Here is a 13,408-nt window from a genome sequence, read left to right on the forward strand (position 1 = left end):
TGATGGATTATGCAGAAAAATAGAATTGGGCTGAAAGGTCTATTGCTTTATAACGTATTCAGCTATGGTGTATTGTGTTTTTAAAAAGTAACTAGGGTAATAAAGTAACTAATTAATTTTGAAAGTAAGTAATCAGTAAAGTAATGGGATTACATTATTGGAGAAGTAATCAGTAATTAGTAACTAATTACTATTTTCAAGTAACTTGACCAAAAATGGTTATTTTGCTATGCAGAAAATGTTCAGGTTGGACGTAGGAACATGAGACTAACAGCAAAGCATCAGCGTTCCCTAAAGCTTGCTAGATTTGAGTCACATCAGGCTGTTTAATTACTCAAAAAATTCAAATGAAGACTGAAGTCCACTTCATTCAAATTTTTTAGTTTACTGTTTAAATAGCCATGCAGGTAATTACCCCTTTAGGGAAAAACTTTGCATATCGGTGATAAAATATGGGTGATACATTCCTTCTAGGCAACAGCTTGTACATTAGAAGTAGGAACAAATCCACTGATTAAATACTGGATAATTTTTAAATTTAATTTCTTACAGTGATTGCTGTAAGCAATTAAATTCTGAATTTAAATATGTCAGAGGGCATTCAAAGGTGATATGGAAAAGTCTGACATGACACGTCTATTGTTGAAAATAAGAAAATAAGAGCTTCTTTATATATATATTTTTTAAATACTGACTTTGAACATGTTAAAAAATGTTAGGACAGGGCTATGTTTGCCACTGTGTTGCATCAGTATTTCTTTTAACAGCACTCTCAGGAATATAGGAATTGAGGAGACCTTTAGCTGCAGTTTTGAAAGCATCTTTGCTTCAGAATTTTAGCTGTTCAATAGTTCAGGGTCTATCTTGTCATCTCTTGGTTTTATGATGTGCCAATTAGTGATTAATGACAAATTGGATTATACGCTTGCATGTTTAGCACAGGAATGAGTTTGTTGCACTGAAAGCACAAATATTCAAAAATATTTAGCTAATAAATAATTCAATAATTAGCTAAATATTTCGCTTTTTCTCCAGTTGTAATTTTTTTGTGGTGTTCGAGAATCCACAGTCTATGAGAGATAGCTGTCAGATTTTCAGGCTGCAGTGTGAAGCAAATTTCTTCAGGTAAAATTTGAAATATTGACTGGTCAGAACACAGAACAGTTTTTCTACATCCTCTTAATTTAATTTATTTTTCATAACAGCTCAGCTGATCACTGTGCCAGACTATATCAGCTAAGTATCATTTGACAAATCTTATATAGGGTGCTGCAATTTACCCAGCCCACAGCTGCACATCTGCAAGCTGCTTTCCAACCCACCTGCACCCAGACTCCTCTTTTTCCTTTTATTTTTGAGGTATTTACTGCTAAATCTGTTTTCACTAATGCCGGCTTTGTTCTGCCTGAGGTCTCTCTGCTCCGTGCCTTATGCTTTCACATATGTGTGTTGACGTCCCAGAACAGGCAGATGCTGCAAAACATAAATGACAACAGATGGAATTAGTCTTTTTTCGATTATCTTATTTAAATTATATTATGTGCCATAGATAATGCAGTCACCAAATTATTCAAATGAACAAGTTAAAATATAAAATAAACAAATAAATTGAATTTCTTTTTTTTATTTTATATTTTGACCTAGTCATTAAATTGTTTAATGAAACAGATTGATAAAAAATCAATCATTACATTGTTTTTTGTTGTCTTTTTTGACAACTTATACAGCACCCCAGGTTTTCAAAAACCTGATTAATATAATTGAATGAGCAAAGGAATTATATTTTGGAATTAAAAATGTGCTACACGTTGGATCCAAATGCTAGACACAAAGAAAGGATTGTTAAGAGGGGTTAAAATGGGATTTTTGGGTGGAACGTAGCACTGCAGCAAAGGGTTGCAAAAAAATTACTTAGAGCTCTAGATGTCTGTGATTCATAATCTAACTTAACAGTGAGCCTGGAAACCATGCTCTGCACCAGTGCAGCACCATGCATTACTGTAAACTTAACAACAAAGATGCAAAGTAATCATTCTAACTAGACTGTTTTGGAATAGTTTTGGAAAACTATTTCTCTTCTGTCTCTCTTTTTTCCATCTACGTGAGTTATTGCACAGTAACATTTTTTTTCCACCGGAAAATCCAGCTAGCTAGTTGCTGAAGTACCACAACTATATTGATTCTGCATGCATTAACATATGACAACAATCAAAAGAAAAATAAAAGGATACTTCAAGGGTATAATTGGGATTGTGGGATGACAGCACCTGGAAGCAATACCAAGAAAAATTAACTTGCTTGATTATTTTTTTTAATAGCAAGCAGATTTAATTACTTATTAAATAAAGGTGCTGGAAGACAGTTTTGTATCGTTCTGGCACACCCTGGACTTTAGTCATTGCAATTCATGATTAGGGGAGAGGCTGAAGGCAAAGTTGGGGAATCCAGTGGTTATAGAGGCTGGAGTTGGTGTGGGTGAGGAGTGAGGAAAAAAAAAACCCACTTCAGGCTGTGGAAGCTTAAAGTGGTTTGCAGGTGGGCATGGAAACACCACAGAGGCAGGTGAGGATCCTGGAGCATGAGAGAGAGGTTAGAAATAACTAACACTAGGACTGGGAAATCAATAGAAGCAGTATTTGCCTCGAGTTTGTTACCAATGTGGTTTAAACTAAAATCTGGCAGAGAGTAGATGTTGGATCTGGGCACATATACCCCTCGCAGATGAGTGGGTAAGCTGAGCGGCTCAGTGGGCTGATTATGGTGTACAAGATTGGCAGAGCTAGGACAAAAATAAAGGGACCATAATCACACTGGGAAGAAGAAAACACAAGGATATACTAGGGCGTCTTCCAGGACAGGCTGTGGGTTAAGGTCACTTTAACATGGTGATGAGCAGATAGCAGAGCTGTGAAGAATATAAAGCCAAAAAACAGACCAAATGTATCATAGAAATGTTGTTTTTTCTTCCAGTAGTTAATACAAAACTTGTAAACTAGATTGTTTCATAGGTTTCCTGTTTTTAAGGTTTGAGGCTACAAAACTATACGAGTATACATACATAAGGATCAGCACTTAAATAAAGTCACGTGTTTCTGATGTCACATTTTTTTCTGAGATTCCTATGACTTCAGTAGGCTTATGAAGACAGTAAGTGTTCTGCATTCGGCACCAGGGAGTTCTTCTATTCTCCCATGTGGAGAGGCTTAGGGAGCTGCCTAGGATAGCATGAAAGACAGAAACAGCTGCTTTTATCCACACAAGGCTGCGACATGAACTCAGGAGGGCTTTTTTTTTCTTCTTCGTGCCTCATTGCCTGCCTCTGCATCTCCAAGTCTGTAGTGGCTGAAGGGTCTGAGGAGGCCCAGAAAGTCCCTGATGAGCGAGGGAATAATCTCTGTATATGAAAGCAGCAGCTACTTTCCTCAAATCCCATTTCACAGTGCAAAAAAATGAATATTCTCTGCAAAAGAAGAAAAGACACTTAATGCAGCTCGACAGGCGTAGCATCCAGCGTGAGTCTAACATTTCGAGCACACCTTGAGGATTCGGATAATGCCACATGTTTTACCTGTTTCCCCCAGCAGCGTGTCAGAAGACAATGGATGCCTCTTTTCACTCAGAGCCTACTGTCAGCTCTTTATGTAGAGAATTTGAACCAGTTTTTATGGTTTTCCGATTTAGTCTGGTGCTATGAATTAAGGCGCAAATGCCATTAGCTGTCATTTGAATATGAATATGTTTAATTCTCTGACCCTGAAGGTCAGCTGAGGACCTACTTTTTTCGGCACTATGTGCCGAAAAATTTGAAGCAATCCATCAGTGGAGATATTCTGCCATGTTTTTTCAAGCTTTTAATCACCAAGTGTGATGAAATGCTTTGTAGTATTGGTTTGATTAATAGTAGGAGAAAAGAAACTACGTAGTAACATGACATTGAGTCTGTGGTACTGAATGACAAATGGATAAAGTCATCCCATGAAAATGTATGAAAGAAATCATTTCAATGGAGCTGCACCCTCGCCTCGTCAAAACCCACTTAGCGCAGCCGATTTGTACATAAATGAGGAATGAAGAATCCAATTGCTCCCTCTGCAAGTACAGAACACACATGTTGTTCTTCTCTGTGAGGCCTGAGCGATGTGGCACACCGATGGCCTTAGGGATTTCAGCAGCAGAGACGATGCCAACTGAGGGAGTCTGGGGAACAAGGAAGGGCATGAATCAATGAAATAAGAGTGAGACACATGTTTTTGAGTTGAGCATACTGCGGAGTGGGTGGGAGGATGGGAAAAAAAAAAGAATGAGAGGGGGGTCCACAGTGTATGTTACTCAGCTCTCTGCAGGGGTTATGTTCAACTGAAATAATCTGTTGTGAAATGTGCAAGTACTGCCTGGACTGATGCCTTGTGTGCCGCAGAGATGGGGAACGAGGGAGAAAGAGGATGGGTGGGGGGAACTGTGGGGAGGCTCACTCATGAAACAGGATCTGAAAAGATGAAATCACCCACAGGGTGGAAGAGGCCCTCGTTCCAAACCACCCTGCTATCCATGCATTACTGAATCCATACCACTGGCACACATTTATAAGAAAATATGTCATGGTGGTGGAGTATTTTTTTTTTTTTTGGCAACATTAACAAATCAGGAACCTACTAAAAATGAATTAACCAGCTATCTTGAGGACATTTTGGGTTGTATAGTATTAACACTAAGCAAGTCCAGCGTTTACTGTAACGACTGCAAGTGGATAGGTAGGCGGGGGTGGGCGTTCCCTGCAACTGTCGCAGTTTTTCCTGTTTGGCTTCTCTCCTTTTTGAAATAGAGTCATTCTCCACTGTCATTTTTAGATGGATTAACAGTTGTAGGTAATGCTTTTATTGCACATGCAGTAATATAATGAGCTGGTTTCAAGTCTAGTAATGTTATCTTCTTTTGGAAAGGGGGGTGGGAGGGGTTACACACAAGGCACATGATACTGTGAAAAAAGCAGACACCTAAATACAGTACAGACTCTTTCAGTGGACATAAATAGATGCACATAAATTGGGTAATTATTTGTTTTCTCAATTTTGTTATTTTTATCATTTGGATTTCTGGGTTCAGGGCGACATTGATGATGATGAAGTCTCTCTGACAATCACCTGTTCACTGTCCTTAACATTTCCACCTCAGATGCTAAATCTGACTTTAATACAGTGAAAGTTACTCCTTTCCCCCCTTGGGAAAATGGATTGCCAATGCCAAGCTGCAGCAATCTGTAAGATACAGTAGTGGCTCTGTCATGATTTAGGGTAACATTTTAGCCAGTGGTGTTGGTTATCTTGTCAAAATTGATGGAATTATGAACGCAGAGAAGTAGTGTCACATTTTTCACCACAATACAATACTATCTGGAAAATATGTGGTTGGAGGCAGGTGACGATATTCTGAAACACACTGACAGCGCAATAAAAGTGTCCCGGGACAGAAAAACACACACTATCAGTCATGGATTGGCCTCCCCAGAGCCCGGACCTCAACATTGTTGAGGTAGTGTGGGATCATCTTGACAGAGAGCAGATCAAAAGGAAGCCAATATTCAAAGAAGAGCATTGAAAAACTAAGAACTGAGGGTCTATGAGCTACAGATACAGGGAGGGTGAGGATTGTCAGTGCCACAATCCACGATAGAAACATGGAGCATCAGGAAGAGGCCCTCTGAGATAAGCTGCTCCAAGAATGCCTCAGGCGATGAAGATAGATGAGTTATGAGGAGCAGGAGACACTATTATGGACAACCAAGCCGGCATGGGATGTATCATTGACAGATAGAGGAATTGGCTGACACCAAGCAATCCTACTGGTAGGAAAGACCACTTTAAAGGACAGTAAAGAGGCTCTGAACACAACAGTGCAAAAACAGGCCCTATAAGCACCGGATCCATAAAGGCAGAAATCTACCACAGCTAACAGGACCGGAGACAAATTGTAGCTGGATGTAACATGCAACCTGGGAGCATGAACACTAAATTGTGCCCCATATGAACAACATGTCCCCAAGTTCTGATAGAAGACGCCCCCAAAGGTGGTTGAGAACAACAGGGCTAAAGGTCCTATGGGTCTGTCTGAGTTCCAGGCAGATAAGGAGCTGCTGGCCAACCAACCAGACATAGTGGTTGCAAAGAGCAGAAGACAGTAGTTGTGATAGATGTAATCTATGCAATCTATGCAATCTCAGTGGATAGTAACATCAGGAAGAAGGTGCATGAGATAATAGAGAAGTATTAGGGACTGGAGCAGATGTGTAAGGTAAAGTCCAAAGTGGGCTCAGTGGTAGTAGGAGCATTAGGAGCTATAACCCTGAAACTGGAATTGTGACTCCAGCAGACATAAAGCACAACAATCGGAGGTTTCTGCCCAGAAGAAACTCGCTGGCCTCTATTGATGCACTGACTTGCTTAAGTCATAAAGATACGGTTAGGTCCATAAACATTTGGACAGCGACAGCTTATTTCTAATTTTGTTCTGTACATTACCACAATTAATTTTAAATGACACAACTCACATGCAGTTGAAGTGCAGACTTTCAGCTTTAATTCAGGGGGTTGAACAAAAGGATTGCACAAAACTAAGGAACTAAAGCATTTTTAAACACAATGCCTTCATTTAAGGGGCTCAGAAGTAAGTGGATAAATTAAATAACGGAAATTAAAATGTTCATTTCTAATACTTGGTTGAAAACCCTTTGCTGGCAATAACAGCCTGTTTTGAACTCGTGGATATCACCAGATGCTGGGTTTCCTCCTTTTTAATGCTCTGCCAGGCCTTTGCTGCTTCTGTCCAAAGTTTAGTCTTCGGCAGCTGAAATGCTCAATTGGGTTAAGATCAGGTGTCTGGCTTGGCCGTTCAAAGATATTCCACTTCTTTAGTTTAGTAAACTCCTGGGTTGCTTTGGCCGTATGTTTTGGGCCATTGTGCATCTGTATTTTGAAACACCACCCAACCAATTTGACTGCGTTTAGCTGGATTTGAGTAGCCAGTATGTCTCTGAACACCTCAGAATTCATTCGGCTCCTTCTGTCCTGTGTCGCATCATTCGGCTAGAGGTTGAGCTTGGTTTCATCTGCCCAAAGAATGTTGTTCAAGAGCTTTGCAGGCTTGTTTTTGATGTTTTTTAGTGAAGTCCAATCTAGCCTTTCTGTTCTTGAGGCTTATGGGTGGCTTGGACCTTGCAGTGAACACTCTGTATTTACTGTCATTATGTCTTCTTGTAGACTTGGATATCGATACGCCCATCCTCCTGGAGAGGGTTGTTTACTTGGTTACATGTTGTGAAGGGGTTTCTCTTCACCATGAAACTGATTCTGTGATTAATCCAACACTGTTGTCGTCCGTGGATGTCCAGGTCTTTGTGCATTGCTGAGTTCACCAGTGCTTTCTTTTTTCTTTGTCAGGATGTACCAAACTGTAGATTTTGCCACTCTTAATATTGTAGCAATTTCTCAAATGCTTTTTCACTGAATAATAATGTCACAATAATATCCCTGAATAATCATAAAAACCATTTTAATATTATATAAGCACAGTTTCCAGTTTTTGCATTTTCCCACAGAAATGCCATATGAAAATGTCATGCTCAGTTTGTCGTTGCTTTCACTTGATATCTGACCAGCAGTTAGTTTAAGGAGGCAACACATTTTGAAAGCAATTTTCTGTTTGGAACTGGATTTTTTTTTTTTGGTACATTAGAAGGTCATATTGTGGTTGCAATATGTAGGTTAATTGTGTTCTTCATGGTGTGACTCAGTCAGATTTGTTAATGCTGTGAGAGGGAGATAGGCAGAGAGATGAGGAGGGGAATAAAGAAATACGACTGAGAGAATAAGCAAACCAAAGCTGCTCTCATTACTGAGAACAGCAGCAGATTTTGATCATGACAAACAAGGACGGGCTGAACATTGCTTCCTCCTCTCGCCTTCCTTTCCACCAACTTCACAGACACAAGACATGATCATTTGTGACTGGCCAATTAGCACATTAGAAGGTGTTGTTTAGATTCACAGTGTCATGTGTCGGTGCTGATAATGTCGTCGCTACGTGTGTCATGACAGATAAAGCCCTCAGAAATCAGCTGCTCACATGCAGCATTGATACTCATGTTGACATCACTGAGTGAGCAGCTGAAGCGGTAACCTGCTTTTAGATACCACTGTCAGTGTCCATTACTTTGGTGCTCTTGCACTTCACTTTTCCATAAAGCACTTATCTGTCGAACAGTGTTCTTTGAAATTCTCCATTCTTTTCTTGCTCTAACATTTATTCACTATGCTGAGTAATTTAATACCTTTTTATGCTACAAAACCTGCCTGCTGATTCAAAACACGGAGCTACAACTAACTTAATAAGAGCTGAAGGAGTTTGTATCAACTTTGAAATAGCACATTTCGACTAGTCGGGATTCAGTTTATCATGATATTGGTAGGGCCAGATAGCACTTTGAATCTGTGCATATTAGAAACCATGAGGTGTGTGGTGCTTACCCCCGCATACCCTGGACAATACAGAGATGATTACACCAGGACATTGTAAGCCACTTTTTCTTTCTTTTAATGTAGGACAAGGTTACATTGGATGCTTAAGCAATGGAGGTGCCTAAGTGGAGGCAGGATACAGGCCACTTGCTAGCTACAGTTTTACTGATAGCAAATGAATTTTGCTATTTTTACAGTGATGCAGCTCAGCTCAACTGGACATCACGTGGCCTTTGAAGTGGAGCAGTAGCAAGGCACCAATCAGTTTAAGCTCACACTGCCTTAGATATTTACCCTCTTGCATGCACCTCTACCAGTTAATGTCCTGAAAAGTGGGAAGAGCTGCGATACACGTATAAAAACACACGTGGCTCCTAAAACTCAACCAACAAAAAAAATGTAAACACCCCCCGAAAAAAACGTGTGTGTGTGTCACGTTTTCCAAAATGGCCAAAGGGGCCACCATAGAAAATGGGTATACACAGAAAAACAGATCCACACGTGCAGCCACCTCAAATAAAACCTGAATGTGTTTAGCTTGATGGAAGAAGCTCTGCTGGTACGTTCACCGTGACATATTAAGTGTTGGTGCTTCTGGGCTAATGTAGCAGTTCTACTTTTTTTTTACTTTGTCAGATCACCAAACATAAGCTAATGGATGCACAACACTTCTAAGCAAAATATGTGTTTTAAATTTATATTGCTGTATATACATATATATTAAAGCAAAGCTTAAAATTGGGACTTAGTATGGCAGACCCTCCTCTTCTTAGTTCTGGGTATTCAACATGTCATCCTGTTATTCTTGATAGGCAGCCCGGTCGGCAGGTGTGTTTGGTCTGTCAGCATGCGTTCTGGGAAAATGTGCATTCCACACACTGTGCTTTCATCTTGGGAGAGAGAAACCCTACAGTACATAAAGATGAGCGATGTTTGCTTGTTTGTTGGTGTGCTGTGCGCACACATGCATCTGTGTGTGTGGTTGGTACTGCAACACACAGGCTCCTGTTTTTATGATAATGCTGCCTTGTACATAAAAACACAAAGATTATTTGTAACCATTACTGGCCTTGGTCATTCCTGGAGCATTCTAAAGATCTACCTTTGTTTTTTTTTTCACTGTCAGGGCTCAGTGGATAGCGACTGTTTGGCAGGCTGGAGAGCTCAGGTCTCATCCCCGCCTGCAGATGAAGGTTTTAGACAGCCAAAAGTTAGAGTCTGGGGATTTATAGAGATGGATGGAGTGAAAGGAGCTGAGAGCTCTTAGCACACGTCCTGGTCAAAGAAGCTGCGTTTCATTCTTAGACTGTAAAACCCTGACGAACATCAAAGCTGGATAGCTCCGTCACTATCCGTAAGTGCAGTGCTATGGGACTCAGTATAATATATTATATAAAGGACTAGAAGTCTTATATTTTTTGTGTTTGGTGCATTTTTTAAACAATACAATTTTAAAAGATTTTCTTTAACAAACGTGGTCCATGTCTTCAGTTTTATTTTATATTTTCACAGCTGTCCTCATCTGTGATATACTTTGAAAAAACAACAACCAAAAGAAAAAAGACATGAACAAGCGCTCACAGACACACTTGTGTAGATGCAAAGCCATTTGTAAAGATGACGAGGGACACACTGGGTGATACAGACTGATAATGCTGCATGCCAAAGGCAGAGTGCTGTCTCTACTGTCAGTGACGTGGCTTTCTCATGCAAGGATGTTTTAAGCTGAAACAACAGGGTACACGTCACAAGAGTGAGACATTATGCAGCATAGCAACAGTGTGCTGGGAGCGAGTTACCTCGCTGTCTAAGCTGATTTGACACAGTCAGGTGAAGCAAGTTCTAAGTTTTCTGGGGAAGACTTTTTCTTGGCTATACAACAATTGTAGCAAACCATCTTGCTCTTAAGCCATAAGGTGGACTCTAGTAAGAAAAAAAAAATTCTCTCAAAGGGGAAAAGGGTGATGACAAACAGTTTCCTTAGATAAGGATCTGGACACAGAGATAGGACACACAGTCACAAAATAGTAAGTTACTCTATCTTTGTGAGACAGTGATGAGCTGTGCTGTTGGTCCACTACATTGGTCCAGATTAAATTATTCCTACAAACAATGAATGGATTAGACATATGTACGGAGGAGGATTAGGGCCACTGAAAAAAAAAACCGTGCCCACGTTTTTTCCCCAGTGGCCCTAATCCTCTTCCGTACATATGATTACACCCTGACTTTTATTTTTATATTTATTTGCAATTTGTGTAGTGGAATTCTTTGAGGGCAAGCAAGGCAAGCAGTGATTGTTCCAGTGAAATCTAAAAATAAACATCAATTTAAACACAAGTGAAGCAATCTCTCCTTGTACACATTAATTAGCATTTTGTCCCATAATCTTCTTGCATTGCCTGTTTGAGCCTTCCTTTAAATTACTGCCATCTTGTGGCCATAGCCGGCTTTTGTCTCTGGAAGCAGGCTTGATTCTGCTTGGCTTCAATTTCCATGAAATCTTTAGTGGTTCTTGTTTTCATGGACACGACTGTGCCCCTTAAAAGTTGGGTGAGCTGGGCAAGTTGAGAGGCCAACAGCACATGGTTGCCACACATGTGGCAACCATGTGTGGTGGCCACATGGTTGCCACCACATGCTATTGTATTTGTACATAGATACGGTCCTGCTAAAAATTTCCTTGCTGTACTTTTTTTCCTCCAAGTAAGGAACTGGATGTATGTTACTCAATGGGCATCTTTTCTGGTCATCAGTGACGATTAGAATAAATAAAAACAAATTAATTGGTTAAAGGTGTCATATTGATATTTCCAATCTGTAAACTGTTTCACATTGTCAATTCTTGCATTGAATAACTCAAAGTCAACAGGCAGCTATTGGTAACCTTTATTATTTGAAAGGTTAACAGTAGCTCCTTCTTGACTTTGAGTGGCACCATAATATAATGATGTTTATTTGGTTTTGTATGTTAATTATTAAAAAATAAGAATTTTAATAAGGAAGTTTTTTTGTTAAAGAGGACCTACTGTGCTCATTTTCAATTCTATATTTTTATTCTTCCACTCTACTCTGACTCTTAAGAGATTTGGATGATTTGCAGTTCAAAGTAACCCTTATTTATCTTATACCAGGTCTTGAGGAAGCACTTTAATTCAGCTTCTGTCTGAAACAAGCTATTTTAGCCTCTTTCTCCCTTCCTTAAGTTAATATTCTCCTGATTGGTTGCCCCATGTAAACAGAAGATCTTCCGCCCTCACAGCCAGAGCTGTGTGCCTGAGATAACCACATTAGGGCTATCAGCTCTCAATAATGTCAAAGACAGCCAAGAGGAGAAATAACAGATAGAAATTGAGTGGTTTCGAGCAGTCTGAGTCTGAGCTTTTGCCTCACTGGAATTACTTGTACATAGACTGATTTTTAAAAAATTTATTTTTACCATTTTAGTGGTTTACAGTATATACAACAGGGAAAACACAATTAACCTAAAGCTACCACTTATTACATTTCTCATTCATTCACATAAAATATACCATATTACCTCAGATTCTGTCCTTCACTTAACATCAGTTACCAAAGGTAGCCGACCTGTTATAATTTCCTCCCTGTAATTAATTGTACCCTGTTAAAGATACTGGATTATGCTGTTTATACAAACTCAACCTCTTGCATTTCTTATAAATTAAAACCTTCAAGATTTTTTCGTGGATACAAACCCTGCTTAACCTATTAACATAGGTTAATTCAGTTTAAAATTTTGCACAGATTGCACTACTCGAAGACCAGATTACATCGAATATTTCCTGAAACGTCACCCATCTGTGATAAATGTCAATGTGCAGAAGCTGATCTGCTTCGCAGTTTTGTAATGTGTACCAAATTACAAAGTTTTTTTTTACACAGTTTTTTTCTTTTTTTTCCAAACTCTTTGATGTGCGGTTAGACCCTGACCCCATTTTGATTCTTATTGGACTATCGGGACAATCTAAAAAACTTAAGAGCACACAGATTCCCCTCCTGTCCTATGGCCTGATGTGTGCAAAGAGACTGATTCTCCTCCTGTGGAAGGGAAAAGAAGTGCCCTCCTTGAAAGCCTGGATTTCAGTATTGACAGATACTCTTCATCTGGAAAGGATCCGCTACATTATAAATGACAAACTGGAGGACTTTGATCAGATTTGGAGGCCGCTCATTGAGCACCTGGAAATTATGAACAAATGAGAGTTATTATGTGGACTTCACCATTGCTTAAAATTAAGCTGATAGCACTTTGGGATAAGGGAAGGGTGTAGGGAGGAGGGTTGTGGGTTTTTTTTGTTTTGTTTTGTTTTTTTGTTTTTTTGTTTGTTTGTTTGTTTTGTTGTTGTTGTTTTTTGTCCGCCCTTTTTGGTACGTTTTGTTTTTTCCTGTTTTTGTTGTTTGGGTTTGTTTTGTTTTTTGTTGCTGTTGTTGTTGTTCGCTTTGTTTCCCCCCTTTTTTTTTTTTGATGCCAAAACTGTAAAAAGGAAGCATTGTCTATGGGACAATTTGCGATTGTTATTTGTGCTTCACAATAAAAATATTTAAAGAGAAACCCTGCTTAATGTGACTTTTAGATGAAACATTGACCATATTTGTTGTGGAAAACAACAAACACGGTAAATGTTTTAAATAGCAGTTTTATTATTTGAACAATTGTTAAAGAAGTGGATTTGAGGCAGAAAAGACAGATAACATTTAATCACATTATTACTTGCACCTGGTTAATGTATGTAAACACATCATTTTAGCAGCAGGGGCTAATAACTTTAGAGACGAGGCACTACTGAACAGCCCTTCAGTTGTGGTTTTATGTAAAAGTCTTAACAAATATTAAATGGTTTTCCAGAAATTGGATACAGATAATTAAGCCCACAAGA

At 39.3% G+C, this 13,408-nt stretch overlaps 1 protein-coding gene across 1 annotated transcript in view; it reads left to right on the forward strand.

Moving 5' to 3' along the window:
- Positions 1-13,408, forward strand: part of LOC146504997 (gamma-aminobutyric acid receptor subunit pi) — a 77,372-nt gene that overhangs the window by 36,159 nt on the left and 27,805 nt on the right. The gene's annotated exons all lie outside the window — the stretch shown is intronic.

Source organism: Neolamprologus multifasciatus, chromosome 13, assembly GCF_963576455.1.
Source record: "Neolamprologus multifasciatus chromosome 13, fNeoMul1.2, whole genome shotgun sequence".
Lineage (NCBI taxonomy): Eukaryota > Metazoa > Chordata > Actinopteri > Cichliformes > Cichlidae > Neolamprologus > Neolamprologus multifasciatus.